This window comes from Python bivittatus, unplaced genomic scaffold, assembly GCF_059951505.1.
Source record: "Python bivittatus isolate LINGU-HERP-01145 unplaced genomic scaffold, Pbiv_v1 ctg000850_np1212, whole genome shotgun sequence".
NCBI classification, from domain to species: Eukaryota; Metazoa; Chordata; class Lepidosauria; order Squamata; family Pythonidae; genus Python; species Python bivittatus.
Window position 1 is genome coordinate 32,943,174 of NW_028277112.1, and position 22,987 is coordinate 32,966,160.

Genomic DNA, 22,987 nt, shown 5'->3' on the forward strand with positions numbered 1-22,987 from the left:
TATGAGGAACATTAAAGGATCTGAGTATGTTCAGCTTACAGAAGAGATAACTGAGCAGAGATAAATAGCAATCCTCAAATATCTGAATGATTGTCCTTTTTCAGAAGAGGAAGTAGATCTATTCTCTATTGCCTGAGAGAACCAGTCACTTAAAACTACAAGGAAGGATGTTCAGACTAGTCATTAGGAAGACATTCCTGATGATACAGGCTGTCAGCCAGTGGAACAGGCTGTCACAAGAAGTGGTGAATTCTCCTTTACTAGAAGTTTTCAAACAGGCTGGTAGGTCATCTGTCAGAGATATTCTAGAGCAGCATTTCCCAACCTCACAACATTGAGATGTGTGGAATACGACTCCCGGAATCTTTAGCAATGGCCATATTGGCTGGTGAATTCTGGGAGTTCAGGTCCATATGTCACAAAGTTACAGGTTGAGAAATGCTGCTGTAGTGGATTCTGCATGGACGACCTCAGGAATGCCTTCCAACTCTATGAAACATGTTTCCCTTGAAAAGAAAGGAAGAACCATTGGAACTCTCTATGGACATACGAGAACACAATATCTGAAGACTTTGAAAATGTCTTGAAACTTTTAATTTGAAAGTGAAACTGACAATGTCCTAAAAAATTCTCTGACAGTTCAAGGAAGGAATTTGCTAACAATTCTTCAAGCAGAGCTATCTTCAGACTGAGTACTGTATTCTGCAAAATGGGGTATTTGGCCACTGTAGATAAGGAGAATTATCAATATATTCATTTTCTCAGCATTCATTATATAAAAAAGATAGCTCAATACAAAAATGGATTTCATTGGGAAAAATAAGTTCAATTTTACTTGATTTCAGACTAATACAATTTAATTAGGGGACAGTAAAGCTAAAGAAAAAATACAAAAGAAAAATGAGCCAAGATAAAGGTTTTTGTTTTTTTAATATGAAAAAGAACTGTAAAAATTCAGGCTTTTGGTTTTGGGAAATGAGGATGAGTCTTATATGGACATATATACGCTATATAAAATGCATTAAATTCTAGATGTACTTTATTTCATAAATTATTAAAGACACAAGTTTAGCAATAGTCTATAAAGCAAAACTAATAAAACTGTCATTTTTTAAAGGTATGACTGAATCCAATGATATAAATGGCTAATGTAACATGTAACTCCTTTATTAGGTTTCAGATATTGTAACTTACATTCCACACAGAGAAATTAAATGATTAGCCATTTCTCTGCAGCATATACCCTTCTCTTCCATTTGAAACACATTCAGAATGCCATTCAGAATAACCAAAAAATTGCTGCTATCAGGTTTACAACTAAAGGGAAAAACTAGATAAATATTTAGCTGATATAACTAATATATTATTTGTACTTAGATATAGTACAAATTCTTAAACTTTCTGTTTGTTTTGTCATTAATGCTTTCTTACTGAGGTGAATGGTGATTTTTTAAAGTTTATAGTTGAAGTGATCAATAATTGAGAAATAACTTAAGTTGTTTAAGTATCTTTTTAAGAAAGATTTGGAGAAAAAAATTAAGAGATAGCATGACAGTACTAAAACAGGGCTACATGTTCAGCTGAGATTCAAGGCTTTGAATTTGGCTAAATGGTTCTAAAGTATAAATTGAATAGGCTATACTTAACTTCTAATTAAAATGGCAAAATGTCTCCTAATACTGGAATGAAGTAATGAAACTGGTTGACAGTCTTGTGGCAATTGCCTATAATTTTGTCCTGTGGTGCATCTGACATATTTGTCTTCCTGTCTGAAAACAACCTGGTATATATTTGCCACAAATGCAAACTTATAGCAGTGACAAATAAAAGGCACAAGAAGGGGAAATGGGTGAAAGAGGAGAGAACAATCAGTAGCTGAGCTCTGTCCCTGAATAGTGCTACAAGGGAATGGCAGTGCACACACAACTGACCAAGATCATGACTGGTAGTACCCAGAAGTAGCCACTGGACACCCATGGAGAATGCCTGACTAGAATGGATTTCTGGACTTGCACAATTGGGATTGGTCCACACATAATAGTTAACCATCATCTCCATGGAACCTAGTGCTGCCAGTGCTGAAAGGGAGTGGGTAAAAGGGTGCCTTCTCCCATCACCGGGGAAACATATATAACCATGCACAGATGTACAAAACTGCAGCTGCAAGAGACAGGTCCTGGGAGCATTGCCCAGTCACTGTAGCACTTTTGTACAAGTCCTCAGGGATAATAAAAAGAACAAAAATAGTAAAAAGTACAGCCATACAAGATCCCTTGGTGCAGAAGCAGCAAGAACCCTGGAATGCATCCGGTACTGAAAAAGCTAGCAACACATATCTCTTCCCTGGTTTAAATTGACCTTCTGTGCATCACAAGACAGACACACTTTCAAAGGACCAATATACCTGTATTTACAGTGAGCCCAAGTAAGACCTGGAAAATGCTGGTTAGGCATTATGTGGACTGATGGCCCTACAGAAACCTAGGTGTCCAGTATCTCATGCAGCTTCAGAGAAAGTATTCACAGAGGGGCGAGCCCAGAGATTGGGGGTGGAGGGCGGGGGGGTAGGATGTACCTGCAGCAGTCTTAATTGGCCAGTAGGTGCTGGGAAGGCTCCGACCCATTGAGCAGACATCTAGTGGTCTTACATACTTTTGACAAAAATCCAGAGGTTTATGCACACTGCAATTCATTTTCTGATTTGAGCAAAATGATTATATTCTGAATAGCTTGAGCAGGAAAGCATCTAGAAAAGGAAGAGGATGCAGTAAAGTTAGAGGAGGGGGGGGTCAAGGGGGTGGACTTGGCCCTTTCAAATGCAGAATCTCTTTGAACTTCATGCTTTGTTAATGACACAACTGCATTTATCCTTTGTTACTGGCCTTAAGAAGATTAACAACACTGAAAACGAATAAAGGATTCCTCTGCTTCTTCAATGACTCTCATTTGGTAACTTCACACTTTCTATACTTCTAAGACTCACCATAATATATCTAGGTTTTTCTTCTTTACTGTATAACCATATATACAGTATTTGTTCCCTGATGGTGCTATTGGTCTTTGCATTTCACTATTTAAAATAAATTTTAAAAACTTCCTATGGTTCTAAAAATATTGATTTCAAACAGTCTGAAATAGTGCCAGCTCAGCTCAACATCAAAAAGAGACAGATATACATAAAATTCTGAAAAATTGATGTCAGCGCATTTTGGAAGAAAGAAAGCTTGTAACTTTGCACATATCTCTTTTCCAAAATCAAGATAAAAACACAAAGGGATGTCCCAGAATCCATTTTTCTGCCTAAAGAAAATTTTGTACAAAAATATCTTTCTCTAAACAGACAAGTTTGTTCTTTTTTAATGTGCAAGAAAAGATCTAGTCTGAGCTTTTTTCCTGTCAGGCAGCTGCCACATTCACTTTAGAGGTTTGTTTCTGTTGGAATTTGTACTAACATGTACAATTAGGCTGCACTATATCAAAAGAAGAACCCTTGTAATACTGTCACCAGAAAAACTGAACTGGTTTAGCAGATCTATTAGTTCCTATCATAGGATTATAAGAAGAGTCTTATTAGATCAGACAAAAGGCCTAGCTACCTAATCCAGAATTTCTGTATCTCACAATACCAAATTGATGCATCTAGGAAGCTCACAAGTAAGAGAAGAGACAGGGGTCCTCTTCCAATGTTGTTCCCCAGAACCTAGTATACAGCCATCAAGATTTACAGTCTTGATAGTGCCATGAAGTTGTCCAGTTTGATTGATAATCACATCTGATGGCAGTTAATTCTACAGCATGATTAACACTCAGTAGAGAAGCATTTCTTATTATTGGTACTGAATATGCCCATGTGAGCTCCCCATTTACTTTCAGTGGGCGACTTGAACCTAAATTATGAGAAGAAAAACTCCATCCACTGTTCTCATACATCATACTGTACAATCATATTTGTCTCAATCACATCCCCACTGTTTTCCTTCTTTGTAAGCCAAAAAGCCAAACCCTAAACCAGTGTTGTCCAAACTTGGCCACTTTAAGGTGAGTGGACTTCAACTCCCAGAATTCCCCAGCCAGCGTGTTGAAGTCCACTCACCTTAAAGTGGCCAAGTTTGGACAACACTGCCCTAAACCTAAACACTGCAGTTTTTCCTCAAAAGGGATCTTCTGCTCCACTCCCAAATCATTTGGGTTGTTCTTTGTTGCACATTTCCTGCTCTTGTTTGGTTTATGGACTTCATCTTTCAGAGTTTTGAATCAATGTGCTACTTTACAAGATCAAATACCTCCTTAAATAATGGTCATCCAGAAAAATTGCCCTTCTTCCTCTATTGAATAAAATTAAACTAGTAATAAGAACACTGTCACTGAACAATGTTATGATTGACATAAAGCCATGTTCTGTCCTGCATAAGATAAGATAAGATAAGATAAGATAAGATAAGATAAGATAAGATAAGATAAGATAAGATAAGATAGGTCATGATCCAAAATAAATAAAGCTGGATGCACAGAAAAACAACAAACCTTTTTATCTTGCCAGCCTCTGTTGAGTATTGAAGGGTTTACTCAAACACAAGGAAATTCTAAACCTCTGGACTGTTCCTAAAACTAACCAATTTCCTACAGACACTGAGTAGGATGGCATTCAACTCGTTTCCTGCCCTGAGGAAGTGATTGATGGGGGGGGGTCAATTACAAAAATACAGCTTGCCACCATCTTCCACCGATCACAGGCTGAACTCTTGAATGTTTTCTCTTCAGCCTTTGCTGACACTCACCAGTTCTGTTTAATATAACTATAAAGTAATATACAGTAACATTATTTGGAAAAAGAAAAAAAAGCACATACTGACTAGGATCACACATCACACTAAGCCATCATGTGTTTGTCTGATTTTGAGTAAGTTGTTGTATGCTCATTGATCATGATTTGTCTGAATCTGTGACCTATTCAAGAAACCATGGTTCAACAAACTACAGTTTAGTAAAGATGTCTGAATGCAGTCACTGGGACAGACTGCCATAGACAAGTACCTATTTTGCCAGGCAGTCTCCTTGCTTTTTCCTTTCCTCTGGATAGATAACTTGACTTCACTGCAATTTAATTTAAAAAGAAGAAGAAGAGGTATAAAGGAAGATGAGTTTTTCTGTATCAAAGTAAAGTTCACTAATCAAGTTAATGGGGGAAGCAGCAGGAAGCCCTAAAGGATTGTTAGGCTCTTCAGCTGGTACTCACAGGAAAAGATGACACCGGGTGGAATACCAGCCAGAGCGACAGGAGTCAGCAGGGCTTCGAGACAGGAAAAAAGAGAAATACCATTGATGGGGGAGCTCTGAGTGTTTGCTTTAATCTACTTCTGCTGTTTTGCTGGCCAGGGAGGGGATAGCGTGTCCCTTACAAAATCAAAATCCTGCTGCTCTGTGTGCGTGCATGTGTATGTGTGTGTGTGTGTGGGGGGGGTTTGTTTGTTCCCTAAGAGGTTTTTAAACATCTCATAATGTGATCTTTTTCCTATCCCTTCCTCCAGAAGTACTGGAACTTTTAAGCAATGGCTCAGCACTTCTTCAGGTTCCTAGTGGCCATCCCAGAATTTTGAGTGAAAAAGCCCGCTGTGCACAGTGGGAGAGGGTGCCAACTTACAGCTTGTTCAAGAAGGATGTGTTTGAGAAGTTGTGACCGTTGTTTCCACGTGCTCATGTTAGTTTTTACTTATTTGGTCCTAAACGAATTCCCTTTCCAATGTCATGTATGTACGGGTAGGTTGCAAGCAGAGGGAATGCGCCGATAGGCAGTTTCGGAGCTCAGATTTTAAGGATTTGAGGTCCCTGCCTTCGCACTGCTGTGAGGTCTCCCCTCCCACTTCAGCGATGCAAAGCCAGGGACCTCAAATCTTCAGGTGCTCCGTTCACCACTGAAAGAGAGGAAGGAAAAGAGGACAGAACGAAAGAGCTGTCTGCTGGAGGATTTCAGCTCTGCATGGAGCTGAAATCCTTCAGCAGACATCTCTTTCGCTCAGTCCACTTAACAACCTGGGAGATCGCTTAATGACTGAAACCAGGAATACCTGGATTGCAGTCGTTGAACGAAGCAGTCACGTGGGTGTTTCACTTAACAACCGCTTCACTCAGCAACTGTTTCCAGTCCCAATTGTGGTTATTAGGCAAGGACTACCTGTTTTGTAACTGAATAACATCATGGTGAGATGACTAGCAGTTACTTATACAGAAGATTAATTGGCAACAGTATTTATATTGATAATACTATCTAATAAAACTCAACTCACTAGCGGCAACATTCACTGTTCAAGAGAGCATGTATCTTTTAAAAACTGATTTATCAGCTGCGATTTCTGCATGTAATAAAGGAGGTTTTAATAAAATTCTTCCTTTTTTTGTTTTTAAGAATCCTTTCCCTACTTTTTAGTGATGAAATAATGCAAGTACTATCAAAACAGATGCATAATCAGAAGATTCTGGATGCAATCAAAGCAGAAGGCAAATAAGACACATTAAGTATATTCTTATATATGCTAAGTGTTTTTTGCATTTGTGTGTGTGTCTGTGTATATATACAGGTAGTCCTCGCTTACCAGTTGGCCCAGGAACTCCATCGCTAAGCAATGTGGTCATAAGGTGTGACGTCATGTGATTGTGCTGACTTACAACAGCAGTTTAGGCAGTCCCAGTTGCCATTGTTAGGTGGATCCCAGCTGTTGTAGCATCCCAAGGCCATGTGATTGCTATTTGCAACTTTCTGCCAGTTTCCCCACTGACTTTGCTTGTCAGAAGCCGGCAATGAAGGTCTCAAATGGCAATCACGTGACCCTGGGATGCTGCAACGTTGTAACTGCAAGCCAGTTGCCAAGAGCCCAAATTGTGATCATGTGACTGCAGGGACACTGCGATGGCCACAATTACAAGAATCCCCTATGTATATTCATAGACCTAAAAACCAGAATTAAAATACAAAACTTCCAGCATAAAAATCCCTTTTGTATAGAAATTAAGCATACCTAGATTATGTTCAGATCCAATGGCTTCTAACAGCTTTTGCCTCAGCACAATACCTGGGCAGTTTTCTGGGTATTCATAATACTCAATAATTAATAGGAAGGGCATAATTGCCTGCTGGGACCAGTCTGAATAATTTATGGTCAGAGAGGAGATTAGCTCAACCTTCTAAGAATGGTAGACAGGGCATTTCAGAAATACACACCCAATGTCTCAATGTTGGTTTCTGAACATACATGTAAACACTTTCAGTAGGGAATATGATTAAATCACCCCACCAGTGCCATCAAAGCATGCTAGTGCCTTTGTATGTGAGTATGCAAGAATATGATAAACATATTTAGTGAGAATAAAATATGGGGAAATGCTGCGAATGGGTGCTAGAGAGCATGAGTGGGCTGGCAAGGGCTGCAGGCAAGCCAGCAGGGATTGCAAGTAAGCTGGTGAGGGCCGCGGGCAGGCTCTAAGGAGTGCTATGGACTGGGATCTTGTACTCTGTAGTGGGGCTCCTCAGGAAAAAAAGTGGTGAGAGTGACTTGTGACCTTCCCTGCCGGCTTCCCCATTGACTTTGCTTGTAGGAAGCTGGCAAGGAAGGTTGCAAATGGCAATCATGTGACCACAGGATGCCGCAACCATCACAAATCCAAGCCGGTTGCCAAGCACCCAAATTGTGATCACGTGACTGTGGGGGTGCTGCAGTGGCTGGAACCTCATGGACCAGTCGTAAGTACCACTCGTTCAGTGCCATCATAACTTTGAATGGTCGTTGAACAATTGATCGTAACTTGAGGACTTCCTGTACAATTCTCTGCTTGATCTTGCTCCAGGCTTTATATCAACCCAGCACAGATAAAAACTGGGGGTTAAGTCCACAGTGATCCAGATCAGATGTAATTTGGTTCCTCCATGGGGATTTTGCTAATACTTGTTTTGACATTAACTGAGCAATCTATGCTTATGTCTTCGGCCCCAGTGAGTTTTCTTACTCCAAAGTGTAGTGCATTTAACACTGTGGTATCTCAACGCAACAGCTAGAAGGGCCAATTTTGTGGACCCATACAAACCAATCTACAGATTCAAGCAGGTTTTATGTGCAAACAAAGAGAATGACTTTTATAAATCGTATGACATGAATTACAGTAACTGGGATTCTTATTCACTATCATATGCACATTGTCTCAAATTTACTTGGTTTGCAAATATAACTCAGAATATTTCATGTTAAGAATGCAATACTTGCTCCTTCCACAGTTGATTTGCTATAGAATATTCATACTTAGGGTGTGTGTGTGTGTGTGTGTGTGTGTGTGTGTATACCTGCACAAAATCCACATATTATCAATTTGCAGTAATCTGGTGTTTTTGTTATTTACCTGTATTTTTTACAAGTAATTGGGGGGAGGCATCAAAGTGTGGTGGCTGTTTGGTACTAGCAAGAGAAGTAGTACTGAGTAGTAATTTCTTAATTGTGCCCATATCAGTTTGTCCCCTTAAGAGGAAAAGCTTTAATTCTTGACAGCTCTCATTTTTGTCTTTTCCTATGAATTAGTGAAATAACACTATTTTTTAAAAAAAATCAAGATGGGGAGGCAGAGTTGAGGGCAAGGAAATCACCACTGAAAGCCTTCTCTCTGACTTCCCCCAGTGGCAACAGAAGGACGAGGAGGCAACCAAGAGGCTATTCATCAGATCCTTTCTGGTCTAACCTGGACAGAAAATAGTAAAGGTGACCAGTAAGCCAGATATTTTAATTAACATTAGGAAAGACTTTTGTGGAATCTTCTTTGTGAATAGCATTATAAAGGGAAGTTCCTGGGAAAAGATATCGGTAGATATTACTGTTGTGAAATTTCAAATTTAATTCTACCTACTACTACAGTGGTACCTTGGGATACGAACGCCTCTACTAATGAACTTTTCGGGTTACAACCAGCTCCGGCCGCAAAAATTTATCTCAATGTGCAAACTCCGCCTCGGGGTACGGTCATTTTTCCGCCTTGACACGTGGTCCGCAGCCGTTTTCCCGCCGCACCGTGCCGCGCCTGGCCGTTCTCCCGCCGCGCCGTGCCGCGCCTGGCCGTTCTCCCGCCCGACATGTGGTCCGCGGATGCCAGAACGGATTAACGGTAATTACATTGAACCTTATGGGAAAATTTGCTTCGGGTGCGACAAAATTCGGAGGGCGGAACGGATTAACCGGATTTACATTGAACCCTATGGGGAAATTTGCGTCGGGTTACGACCAACTCGGGATGTGCCCAGAGTCACGGAATACATTAAGTTCATATCCCGAGGTACCACTGTAATTATATATTTTTAAAAACTCAGCAGCTTTTCAAGATGTCACCAGTCAAGGCTTGTACAGGACTGCTGTGCAGTCCTTCCAAAGAGGAGTTTCAGGGCATCAAGGAGTGGTAGTTCCATCTTTTTCCATGCTGACAGAACAACTTCAGAAGCTGCTTCTGGCTGTCCCTGCATGCTTGTTCCTGCAATAACTTCACTTGGTGGTGGTGGGGGAGGGGGGGAGGAAGAGGAAGGAGAAACATTTACACATGCAGGCAGAGAAGGATTTACAGAACCTTAGGGGTCTTGGCTTTTAATGTCAGTCTCTATGTTGACTTTTCCCTATGGCTTCTGGGGTATACCTACAATTCAGGGCTGAAATACATAATTGAAGGGGATGGAAATATAGACTACCTATGCCAGAAGCAATAACTGAAATGTGGGAAGTGAATAAACTAAGCTTGTAGGCTAAAGAGACCAAATTCACTTTATAATTGAATTGGATCCTTCAGATTGGTGGCTGAGTGGACACAGACACCATTTTCATCCTTCCATCCATGTGAACGGCATTGGCCTGTGAAAATAGCATGTTAAAATTGTATTCTTAAAACTCCCTGTTGTCTGCCTTAAGCAGTCTGTTGTCTGCTTCTGCGAAATAATTTGACCTACACTTGGAAGCCACTGATGATCTGTCAAGGGCTGGATCTTCTCAGCAGGAGATCTTGCATGAAATATTTATATTATTAAGTGGGAAGCTGAACTTACAGCCTAGCAGTTTTTCCTCTGCAGAAAATGGTTGACACAAAGTTGATTCCAAACTCTGACAGCAACCACAGGATCAGGAAAGTTGAGCAATTAAGGGCTGCAAGTACTTGCTTATAGCACTGGACTTGAATACTCAAGATACTATGACCACAACAGCAGCCCCCCCCTTTTTTTTGCCCCTCCCCACATCTTTTATTTATATCTATTTGTTTATTTTACCATTTTTTATAGCCCATCCAGCCCAAAAGATTCTGGATGGGTTGCAAGTAGTTAAAATGATTGTGCAACAATAAAATAGATCAACATTATAAAACAACAGTAAATCAACAATAATAAATAAACCCTCTTTGAAAGATAGACACCAATGAAACTTAGCTAGGGTTGAAAGCCTGTATTTAAAGATCTTCTCAAAGCCATGAGGGACAGAGCTTTATGGACCTCTGGGAGTAAAGAGTTCCAAAATGTGGAGGCTACCACTAAGAAGCCCTGCCATCTCATCCATGTCCCCCTCATTTCAGAGAGAGGGGGGACCCTTAAGAGGCTTTCCTGAAATGTTCTCAGGCAGGCAAGAGCAGGCAGATTCAATTCTGGCAAGGCAATATCTGGAGTAATCCAGTACAATGCCTTATATTTTGAAAATGTGACAAAGCTATGATGAGGCTATGATAGACAACAAGCTTATTTTAGTCCCCATTATGTTTGCATTCTATGCAGTACTCTATAGAAGATGGCATATAAGGATGTACTTTTTTTACTTTTTTAATTGGGTAAAGTACCAATAATAAATTAAGGTTGTCTTTTCACTAGTTTACAGAAGTACCTGAGTATATACGTATACAAAGGCTTTTAGTATTATAAATGAAAACAAATAAAATATTATAAAGAAAAACATACTGCATTCTCTTGTACTTTAGGAATAAAACCTTGTATGATGAAAATATATTTCTAGGGTGAAGCATAACAGAGGGGCAATCATTAAATGGATTTAATGATGATAATAAAAAGAAATGCAGAGAATGCCACATGATAAGATACAATTATTTTCTGGGTCAATACAGAAAAGCTGAATAAAAATGATAACGCCAACCTGGGTTGATATGCACAACTCTTGGATATCTCGGGAGCTGTGAATGGATTCAGATTCTGCACCTCTTCCTTTAAGTATGTGTTTCCTTTAAATTTGCTTGCTTAAAACAGAGGTAAAGAATTTCTAGGCTGAATGAGACTCCTGCCATATTCTTTCTATTCTATCCATAGCACCAACTTCTTAAAGAAAGATGAAGATCCACCTCTTTCTTAAAGATCCACCTCTTCATCCTTTTACCTTCCCCAATGTGTATTTTTTTTTAACGTCCTTCTTCCTTCTGCCTAAGGAAAAGGGGCCACCTTCTACTCAGGAGGTGGAGGTGGGAGTATTACAAGGGAAGGCATAAGCAGAGACATGTGTCAGGGGAAAGTGCTGAAATCTAGCATCAGACCAAGACAGTCACATCCTCTACTTCAGAAAAGCTTGTTGTCTCTTAGACAAACTATAAGGGGCGGTAGTCTACTTTGAGCATCCTCTGTTTGAAAGGTCATCTGGTCCAACTCAGCATAAAATACCACAAAGAGGGAGATTGGGATCTTTGGTGAGATATTTTCTACTTCTGCTACTGAATAAATCATGACCCTAAATAGAACAGTTGGGGAATTCTAGTGCTCCTATGGCTGGTGTATATAATTTAGGCCAGCCCGACTCAGCTTACTGTCTTCTGAATGCATCTGGACTGCAGTTCTCAGAATTTCCAGCCAGCATGGCCAAAAGCAGATCTAGAGGGTGTCAGTTGGGATATGCTAATCTGGACTAACATGTGGGCAGTACCCAATCTCCAAAATGAAGTAGGAATAGAACAACAGAGTGGTGGGCAAACATGATGATTCATTAGGAAATAGATTGTGTGAGTACAACATTCGAAGTTTAGAGAGAAAGGCTTCAGCATAAAATCTCATATTTTAGGAGTCTGCTTGACAATATGACTTTCAGTAACAACAAGGTTATATTTCATATGCATGCTGAATATTGTTGTCTTGTCTTTCTAGCCTCTACAGTAAGAAATGGGAGCTTTAATTTATTTTTTGACATTTTCATTAAATAAGCAAACTTACACAAATAACATAAACACCTAACTGAAAATGATAGGTAATGACATTTCTGGGGTTTATTTTTCTTTAAAAAAAGGAAAAATCATGTTAGAAAAGCAATTTTGCAACAAAAACAGAAACTATATTTTAATTCATAGAAACCTACTGTGAAAGAGACAGATGACACTCCCATTTCATAACTGATATTTTTTTAAAAATCACCTATTATCTTACAACAGCTTTCAGCTTCTCTTGTTTGTCCTCATTTCTTTTGTTTTAACTTCCAAAGCAAGTTCAAAATGCTTTTATTTTCCAGAATGGAATGTCTTCAAAGATATCCCAAGAAACCTGAACAATTCACATTACTTGTTTTCTGTTTCTCTTCCTATTCTGTCTCAGAATTTACAGAGGAAACATAAGTCCTCACTTTACAGAGTAATAGGACAGTGGAGACACGTTGTCTTATTTTAAAAGCTGATAGGTCATGATCAGGTACCTACAGTTAGTAATAGAGGGAAAAAGGGTTACACACAGCCATGTGGGGTTAAGTAGGCTCTCTATATGCACCAGAAGAGTATTTGCTTGTTAAAAGTTAATAGCATTTTTAAAAGCTAAGAGAAAGGGGGACAGTCAAGAATGTTATGACCCTCAGCAGGAAAAAAAGGACAGCTGCAGAATCCCAAATACTGTTTAGTAATTTTTTTTTTTTTTTTGGCAGAGCACAGCAAAATTAACACAAACACAACAAACATGTTGATCTCTCCTGATGAAAGCAATCTTCTATGTTTAATACATTTGTTTATTTATGGGCTTGTGGTAGGAAGCTGAAGCTGAAGCAAGAGGCAGAAATAATCTCAAAGAGCTTGGAATCTGGATTCTGTTGTGGCTGGGAGTGTGTACACATGTGTGTGTTCCTAGCCATGCGAGCCACCAGATCATTAAAGGTACTGCTTCCACTGGTTTGTGATTCTTAAGAACAAAAGACGGCGTGCAGATTACACTGGGTGCTGTAGAAAAGAATACAGGTAGTCCTCACTTAATGACCCTAATTGGGACCGGAATTTCCATTGCTAAGTGTAGCAGTTGTTAGGCAAAACATCACACACCAACTTAGCTATGGCAGTTCCAACATCCCAACTGCAGTCGTTCAGCAAGGACCTCACACTTTTCCTGCCCTGCCATGCTCACCTCCACTTCCCCCACCTATCTCCCCCCCATCTCCGTTCTTTTGGCCACCCTGCACTCCGCCACCACTGCCTACCTCTCCCATCTCCCGCCACTCCCAGCTGACCTTTGCCATCTTCTTCCTCCCGCTGCTGACTAGGCATGCCTGACTGAGGCAGCAGGGGTGATGGAGTACGGGGCAGCCAAAATGGCAGAGATAGGGGGAAATAGGCAGGTGGGGGGAGTTGAAGCACACGCTGCAGTCATAAATATGGGCAGGCTACCAAGTGCCCAAATTTTGATCATGTGACCACAGGGTGCTGCAGTGGCCATAACTTCAAGGACTGGTTGTAACTACCAGTTGATCAGTGCTGTTGTAACTTGAGTCACCGAACAAGTGGCCATTAAGCAAGGACTACCTGTAGTCTGCAGGTCTGGCACTATCATTATTTCAGTGTTTCTCAACCTTGGCAACTTTAAGTTGTGTGAACTTCACCTCCCAGAATTCCGCAGCTGGCTGGGGAATTCTGGGAGGTGAAGTTCCCACATCTTAAAGTTGCCAAGGCTGAGAATCACTGCATTATACATAGCGAGGGTGCCACCTCTACAGCAAATTTTAAATGTCAAAGAAAGAAAGAGAGAGGGATTAGCTGGCCCTAAGTACTATGCAGTCTGACGTGGGTGGAAGGAGGCAGCAAAATGTTTCTAATAAACCCTTTGATTCTGTCACTCTGCATACAGCCACAAGAAAACCAACTGTTTTCCTACAAAAATGCCCCTTACTTTCCTCCTCCTGGATAAATTTTAAAGTTGTTTTTTAAAGGGATTTCTCTCTCCCCCCAAGGACTGCTTGGGCTGTAGGGCTTTGCTGAACAATGTGGAAATCCTGGTGAATTTATGCCTGTTGGTGTTATGTTGATCATTTGTGGGTAACTTTATAAACTTCCCCCTTTAAGATAGAAGTACGTGGAGGGGGGACGGTAGTGGAATCTGGAAGCGGTTTTATATCTTGTCTTGGTTGTTTCTTACAACATATCGAAGTACTTTGCTTTAGAACATGAAAGCTTTGGCCTTGGGAGTTGGAGGGACTGCAGAAACTGGAAAAAACAAAACCCAATATCTGAAGACTGGGCCCTAGATAAAATCAGAGCCAGCATAGTGTTGTGCTTAAGTTTTTGAATTAAGATGAGGTAGACCCAGGTTCAAGTCTACCGTTAGCCATGGAAACTCACTGTCACTTTTTCTCAGCCCAACCTTTCTCACAGGATACTGTTCTTTTTATTATTGTGAGGGTCAAATGAAGGGCGATCAAAATCCCTGTATAAGGAACAGTGGTACCTCAGGTCACGAACTTAATTCGTTCCGCGACTCTGGTCGCGACCCAAATTGGTCGCAACCCAAATCAAATGTTCCCATAAGGTTCAATGTAAATACGGTTAATCTGTTCTGACCCCTACGAATTTGGTCACCAACCGATTTTGGTCGCGACCTGAATCAAATTTTCCCATAGGGTTCAATGTAAATACGGTTAATCCGTTCTGAGCCATATGTATTTTTTTTAAAAAACCACAAAAATATGACACAAAGTACAGTACAGTACAGTATGAAAAGAGAGAACACTAACCTTGCTTGAGGCGTGGAGGACAGGAAGGCGGGTGGGGAGGCAGTTATTGTTTGGAGGGAGAGTCCCCCTCCCTACAGGAAGCACGACCACATGTGTCAGCAGGGAAGATGGCCGTGGATCCTGTTCGTCACCCGATGCGGAGTTCGCGAACGGAAGCAAAATTTTGCAAACGGTGCTGTTCGTGACCCGAATTGGTCATGAACAGAAGCGTTCGTGGCCCGAGGTACCACTGCATTTTGAACTCCTGGAGAAAAGATTAGGTATGAATCTATCAAATAGATTCGTAAAATAAATGGAAACACAAAGCAATTATGTTGAATAGAGCAGGATATCTGCTTTTCTTTTTACGCTTGGAGAAAGTAAATGGAGATTAGGTGCAGCAAAATATGGCCTTATGGACTGGAAGGCCAGCATAACAGTTATTACTCCTCTTGCTTCACAGGAAGTTATTATTCCCTAACCTAGTGTTTCTCAACCTCAGCAACTGTAAGGTATGTGAATTTCAACTCCCAGAATCCCATGCTAGCTGGGGAATTCTGGAAGCTGAAGCCTATACATCTTACAGTTGCTGAGGTTGAGAAACATTGTCCTAACATATTACAGCTTCCAATCCTGGAATGTTAAACCACAGTTCCTACCTTTGGGTACCCAAGATGGTGATCAGTGATCACCATGCTCAGTCAGGATGATGGGAGTGGTAGTTCAACACATCTGGAAGATATCAGTCTTAGGAAGATTAAGATAGGGTATTACCTTCCCCAGTGATGAAAGGCAATCAAGTTGGATACAGAACAACAGAAACACCATTTTCTGCAGGAACAGTACTAAAAATCACTCTGATATTCACATTGATTCACACTAGCTGAGACCTGAGGCCAACCCAAAGATAATGCAGGAAGTTCATGAGCTACATCTCTTGTATTATGTTGTAATGATGAGATTGTCCTGCTTCAAAAACCACATTGATACTGCAATTCTGGAAGAAGAGGAGTTTAATCCTCTCCCTATGCTGTTTTTTTCTTATCAGGTTAATAGTAGTTTCGGGAATACTTTAAATTAGTGACAGGAGAATATCAGCAGAAGGAAAGTCGGTAGGCAGGATTTGCTACCAGGATCTTGAGTGTCCACTGCCAATGTAGATCTCATCAAGCTGATGGAACATGCATCATAATCCATTTTCACCCTGCAGTCACAATCATTGCTACTATTATTTAAAGACAGTTCAATAATAAATTTGCACAAGATCAAACTGCAAATATTGTTGGTTAATCAAATACTTGAACCTATATTTTTCTTTGACAACAGCATCCCCCTTCTTTTCAGGTTGGCTATGTTCCCTAAATCTAGCTGGTGTAGCCATTAAAATAAACTCCCTACCATTTAATAAGTACAATTAAAATCTTGATCAAGGTGATACAGATCACTTTCTCTTACATGTGCTAGCCTTCAGGCAGTTCCTCTATCCTGAAAGAGGAAAAGCAATTTTAAGAGATAATTCTCAAGTAAAGCTTAACATGTTCTTTAGCAGTTTTCTCTAAGTACCTGGTTCTCTCTGAATAGATCCTTACCAAATCCTTTTGTTGCTCCTGTGTACATCACCTCTAATCTTGTTTTCAAATTTACAACTTTCAGCATACTGAAAAGACTTAGGCTGACAAAGACAATTCCATTTATCTGCAGCCTTCAGCCTGATTTGAGAGTGGTAAATAACTAAATTGCTGTCTTCAGGTTGACTTCCTTTGCCTTTCCTTGCCTCCTCCTTGCCCTTCATTCAGCCCATTGAGGAATTCAACATTCTCAGGCTCTGCTTAAAGCCACTGAAATTATTTAATCTACAAAACCATGTGATTTCATTGGTGAAAAAACAAATTTAAAAACACCAAGGAACTTAAAAACACACCAAATTTTAAAATATTTATTCTACCTGTAGTAAACCTTACTGCTTTTTTTTTTTTTTTTAGAAACAGCTTCTGAATTCGCTCTTTATTTCTGCTTGGGTATTATCCAAATGTTAGAGATTTGAGAATGTAATGTTTAAATTATAGGAGGCCCAAAGAAAGGTCACTACCCTGCATACCCTCCCATACATCAATTTAATTTAATAATTAAATTGGCTAAAATTGGGTAATTTTAGAGGTTTGGAATCCATAGATCCATCAGCTGCATGGTTAATAGTCCACAATGATGGAAATTGAAATTCAGCAAAATTATCTGTTCCACATCCTTTTTCATCAGTGAAGTAGCTAGCTAAACTTAATAGTAGCTGCTCTTCTTCAAGATTTAAGTCACAGGTCAGAGACAACAGAAAAAGCTTAGTGAGATTTTCAACAAAATTCCATTTGGTTTTCCAGAAAGGCCACCATGTCATTTTCAAAAGTATTCCATTCTTCCATTCTCTTGTCCCCTCCAACAGTATCTAACATTGTATGACACTGAACTGTTACTGTTATTTTGTGAAAATGGGTTTTCCTAAATATTTTCCAAAGTATTTCAAGTTTTGCAATTCCCTTGTTCATGCTAAGATTTCTTTCTCCTGGTTCTCATCTCTGTTCAAGAATCCCCTATTCCCAGCAGCTTCACTTCCAAAATCCTAATCTATGAAAACAGCTTCACGTCCAGGTTATAACTCTTCACTACCAAGAAACCTATTAGGAGAAAAGCCTGTTATTATCCAGCTAAAAGTAGAGGATGAACAAAACTATGATTTACAACCTTTTACTTTTGGATCAGTTGCTTTTAGAAATGCATTGTTTTAACCCTTGTGATATGTTGGGTTTTATACTGTATTTTTATCTTCATTTGAACCATGTTGGTTTTGTACCAGCTGTCTTACATTCTTTTTAATGCAGTAATAAGAGGGGACTCTTCCTATCTCATGAACCGAGCATGTCCACATCTGTAGTTCGTGCTTACAAGGCATTATTGAGAATACAGGAGCAGTGAGAACACATCAAGCATTTTACAACTTTTTATCAATGTATGGTCATAGAACATCCGAGCAATACTCAAAGCCATGATTGTTGGCTCATTTTTGTTTATTACTTTACTGTAAACACTTTTATACTCACCCTTTATCTAAAAGATTCCAAGGTAGTTTACAGTTAATTAAAAATACAAATGTAATATGATTCTTGGATTAATTGGGAGGAAAAATAAGCTACAACGTTCCAAAGTTTAGAGAGAAAAGTTTCAAAGTTTAGAGAGAAAAAACAAGTTAACTGGGTAGAATTTCTGCTTTAATATGTTTTGTTGGTTTGCCTATTTCAAGCTGACCCCTAGAAGCAGGTGTGTTAACAATCTTTGAAGTTGCTTCTTATAACAATTGTGTGAATAAGTAATTGTGTTTCATAAGAGTTTTTAGAACAGCTGATTTTCATTTTTAACAAGTATTGTGATTTGGAGATGATCCCTAAAGTAATTTTCTGTGGCTGCTTGAAATTACTCATGCATCTTAAATTTCTGGTAGTCTCAATGCATGCAAAAGGCATCAGATTGTAAAAATCTGATTTCTAAAAAAGAAATAAAATGGACTATGCTGCCTTTCTTGGGCAAGATATACCTTAACTAGAACACTGACATCGCAACTCAATAGGCTGTTTTGCCTATGGCCAACAATTCCATATCTGATAAATGCACTTGAGAGAGACCTCAGCAAGTCAATGTAGACAAGCACTGGAGAAACAGCGGTCCCCTAAATTTTGCAACACTATAATCCCTCACCACTGATTATGCTGGGTAAAACCAGAGGGAATTATTATGCCTGGAGGATCACAATTTCCCTATATCTGATGAAAGCACAGACAAGTTGACATGGAAGATTTCTTTTCGGTAATAATTGCAGTGTAGGTGAACATTAGTAGTATTCAAAGATTAATTCAACAACTAGAAATTCTACCTTTAAATATTTTCATCAGACAATCTGAAGTCCCTTAAGCTACTGCAAAACAAAGGGGAGTGACATTTTGCCTTGTTGAATGTTGCAATGGTCCTCTGTTGTAAACAGAATGACATTTCTAGGGTAAGTTCTAAGTTGAGTTTCCAATCTTATCTTGTTTTGGAGGACTGATAAAAGTGAAGGATGAGGAAGGGGCATATCATTACTGTGCCTGTCAGCTTTGGGGCCTGTAGAATTGTTTTCTGATGGACCTTTCTTGACATCAAACATCTGAGGCCATTCAGCATTTCTAATGGCAAACTCCCTCCAGGACAGGGAAAGAAAGTAGATCTGTTGCCACACTGCCTACTCCCTCTTGTGGGTGAAAACAAAAAAAGACACATGGCATGAAGCTGAGAAAGATTTCTCAGTTGATTTACAGTTGCCTGAACCATTAGATCTTTCACTTAAGACAGACTTCTGATCTTAAGCAAATGGCATGAAGTGTGACATTTCATTCATATTTCTGACATTGTCTCTCTCTGCTTCTGACATAGAGTCAAGGTCTGCATTAGAAATATATCCATCTCAGAAATGGCATTTAAAGAAAGATTACATTTTCTGAAACAAATAAGTATTCTGGCTTGGCATCTGCTTTGCCTCTTCAGTTTATGATGAAGGGCAAATGCATATCTTGGATGCTGAAGAGAGCTCAGTTCTTATATTTCTTAAGATGACAGATAGCAAACTAACAGAAGCTATCTTCAGGCATTAAGAAGTAGGACTACATGGACCTGGCCAAACTCCCTCAACAATATTGTGCTTCAGCCAGTATGTCTAATAGCAATAGTCCTTATCATGGGATAAGAACCCCAATTGGAAAGGTTCTTGTGCCTAACTCAGATTTCCTGTGCTTATAAAATGCATTCACCTCTCTCACTGAAATGATCACTCAATGGTTAGAAAGGATGATCAACACATCTTAGTGAGAGGCAATTACACAGATGTATGAAAGTTTAAGCAGAATATAATTTAAGAATTGTACACCAATCCTAAACATGTTTATTCATGAACATCTTTCTAATTTATATAAATTATGCTTCCCAATCCTATGAATCCTTTAGATATTTGACCCACAATTTAAATGGAATTCATTCTCAAATAATGTACATTAGTATATATTAATAATTCTTTTCTTAAATTCCCTTTTATGAAATACTACAGCATTATATTCTACAACAGATGTCAACAGGCATGGTGGAAGATAGCATCTATTAGTAATTATTTAAAGAAACGTGCTATCAATTTTTTTATTATTATTATTACATCCCTACATTATAAAGAAAGTTTGTTACTAAGATAATATATAGTTAACTCAAAATAAGTTCATTTGGACTCAGTGGGCTTTCTTATGAGTCAGATTACATAAAATACCTGTTCTATAAAACTTCTAACAATGTAAAACTAGCTGTCTTTTAGCCCGCAAAGACTAAAATAAAAAGTTTATTGCATATTTTTTAAGGAGTAAGCAGTGGTGCCAAACTCAAGGTTCATGACTGCTGAACATATAGGAAATGCTCCGTGGTGAAGGCAGATATATATCTAGCAAATGGTTATAATTATATCATCATCTATCCTGCAAGATTTGGCAGTCTAAAAACATGTTGGTCATTTTAATGCTGTTTCTTTGTTTGTTTGAATGTTGTGGTCTTGTAATTGCCACCTGGAGAGCTGTCAAGTACTATATGTCATATCAGCACATATGAACACCAAATTACCATCCTCTGGCTTACATGGTGCTCCTTGTGAGTTTTCAATGATACCACAGTGGTCCACGTAAAGGAAACGGCTAGAACCCACTGTACTACAGTCCATTTCATTAGTTCATGATTTCACTGATTTATTGGCAGATCCATGTAGCCAGGAAAATGTGAACAGTGCATTCAAATGGTCGTTATTTCCAAAACGTTGGTGCTTCTAGCATTGCATCCTTAGTACCATAGGCTACATTATACATTCCATTGCCATCTAATCTCACTGGTGATTGTTATTCCACTTTAAGCATATTTAGCTACCAATTGAGCATAAAATTCTTCTGGAAAATGAGGGAGCTCAGGGGAATATATATCATATGTCATATTCATTAACCTTCAAAGTATTACAAGATTTCATTGTTTTGTTGCAAAAAGCTGACATGATTCCTTCTTTAACAATGAAATTGTGCCAATTATCTTATCCAATTCTCCCAAATTCAATATAAAGTGATTCAATCTTATTTTTATTTCAGAGGGCAGAGAACTGAGGCTAGAATGGCTTATTAAACAAAACTAAAATGGATTTAAGTTTATCTTATCACAACAACCAAAACCTGAGATCCTCAAAGAACTGAATAAATATTTACATGTTTTGCATTACCAAATTACAAAAACAAATGTGTCATTTTGTAAAATATCTGAACTAATGGGATCTGTATCTTTGTTGCAGTATCCAATTTGCATTCATACAGTAAAAATCTATTGTGGTGTTTTCACCGTTACAACTGCCCCCACTCCCCAAACTGGCTGTACCTAACACTTACCTTACTATTTTAAAACCAACCAAGCATATTTCTTTTTTCAGGCATTTAAAATATTAGCTATGTTGGAATGTATCTTTCTGTAACTTGTAGGGTTTTTTCCCTGTGTTAATTAATAATGCATTTTATTCCTTTTGTTGTTGTTGTTTTTTGTAGGCGTATCACAGCCTGAATTGTGTTGATGCGGAGAATATCTGGTTATTTTCTTTGAATAAAGAAGACTTGGAAGAACATAACTGTACACTCTGGGCGAATCATTTCCATGTGTTCCGTCTCTAAATCACTGCTATACTCATATATGTGAGTTGTTCCCATGGAGTTCTTTATCCCTCAGTTCAGTGGGTCTAACTATTAGCTCTTCTGGGTTCTCTTTAGGGGACTTAACCAGAATAGAATCTTTCAGATGGTGATTATTTTAGGAATTTGGGGGAAGCGCTATGCCATGTAGAGATGCATCAAGTATGATTCATCAGAGAGAACCTTACTACAGGAAAGTCGTTCCTATTGAAAAGATGCCCAGTCTCTTTGTTCCCACTCCCAGTTTTCCTGAGATAAACTAAGGATACATGAAGCTGAACTGTAAAGCTACTGAAATACATGAGATTGGACAAAGTTTGTATCTGTATCTTAAATGGCAGCTTGATTTTTCAATCACAAGTAGAATAAAGCCTTAGAGCACTTCCACACCTGTAAAAACAACATGCTCTGCTGTTTTTCCATGACATGTGTTAAATTTTGATCATACACTTTCTCCAGGAACTCAAGATGGCCTACATAGGAATCTCATGAGGTTGTTCTTGATTGATTGGTCCAAAATTGGCCATGGCTGAGGGGCAACTTGAACTTCAGTCTCTCCAGTCCTAGTCCAGTCCTCTGCACATTTTCTTCCTGAAGTCTTCTTTAGCTGTTTCTCCCTTATTCTGGAATAGTCCAAAGGCAATCTCAAGATGTCAAGAGGCTCAGTGATTTGAAACAATAGAGGAAGGATAGTAAATTTCATGTCCATATAGTTTTCTGGATAGCACTTCAACCTAGCTGAAAACCCCTTTGGGTGACACATAAAAGAGCTCTGTGGGCATGCACACATCAATGTACCATAAAGTTCTTCTGAGGAAGAGAAGACATAGATTTGCCAAGGATTCTCTTTGCATGGGGGAGTGTATAAATAAATCTATTAAATGTTTTCCTACACCAAGCAAAATGAAAAGCTGAGGGTGCAATGCAATTCATATCAGTGGGAAAGCTAAGTCAGGCATTCAACAGCCCTCTTCAAATATTCTTTCAATCCAGGAGCCAGGCAGTTCTCTGAGCTTTTCTGCTGTAGAGCAGGATCAGTTCAATTTCTGCGGTACCTTACTTAAGTGGAGAAAAAGTATAGAGGCATAACTGTATTTTATGCTCCATTATGCAGCTTCTTTTAAAAGACAAGCCACAAGCCAAACTGCTTTTTATTAAGATAAAAACAGATGGCTAAATAATCATTTGTAAGCCACTTTTTTTCTTTTATGAGAAGCATGTCACCTTTTTCAGATTTATGACCAACAGAAGGCCATATTTTATTCTCATATC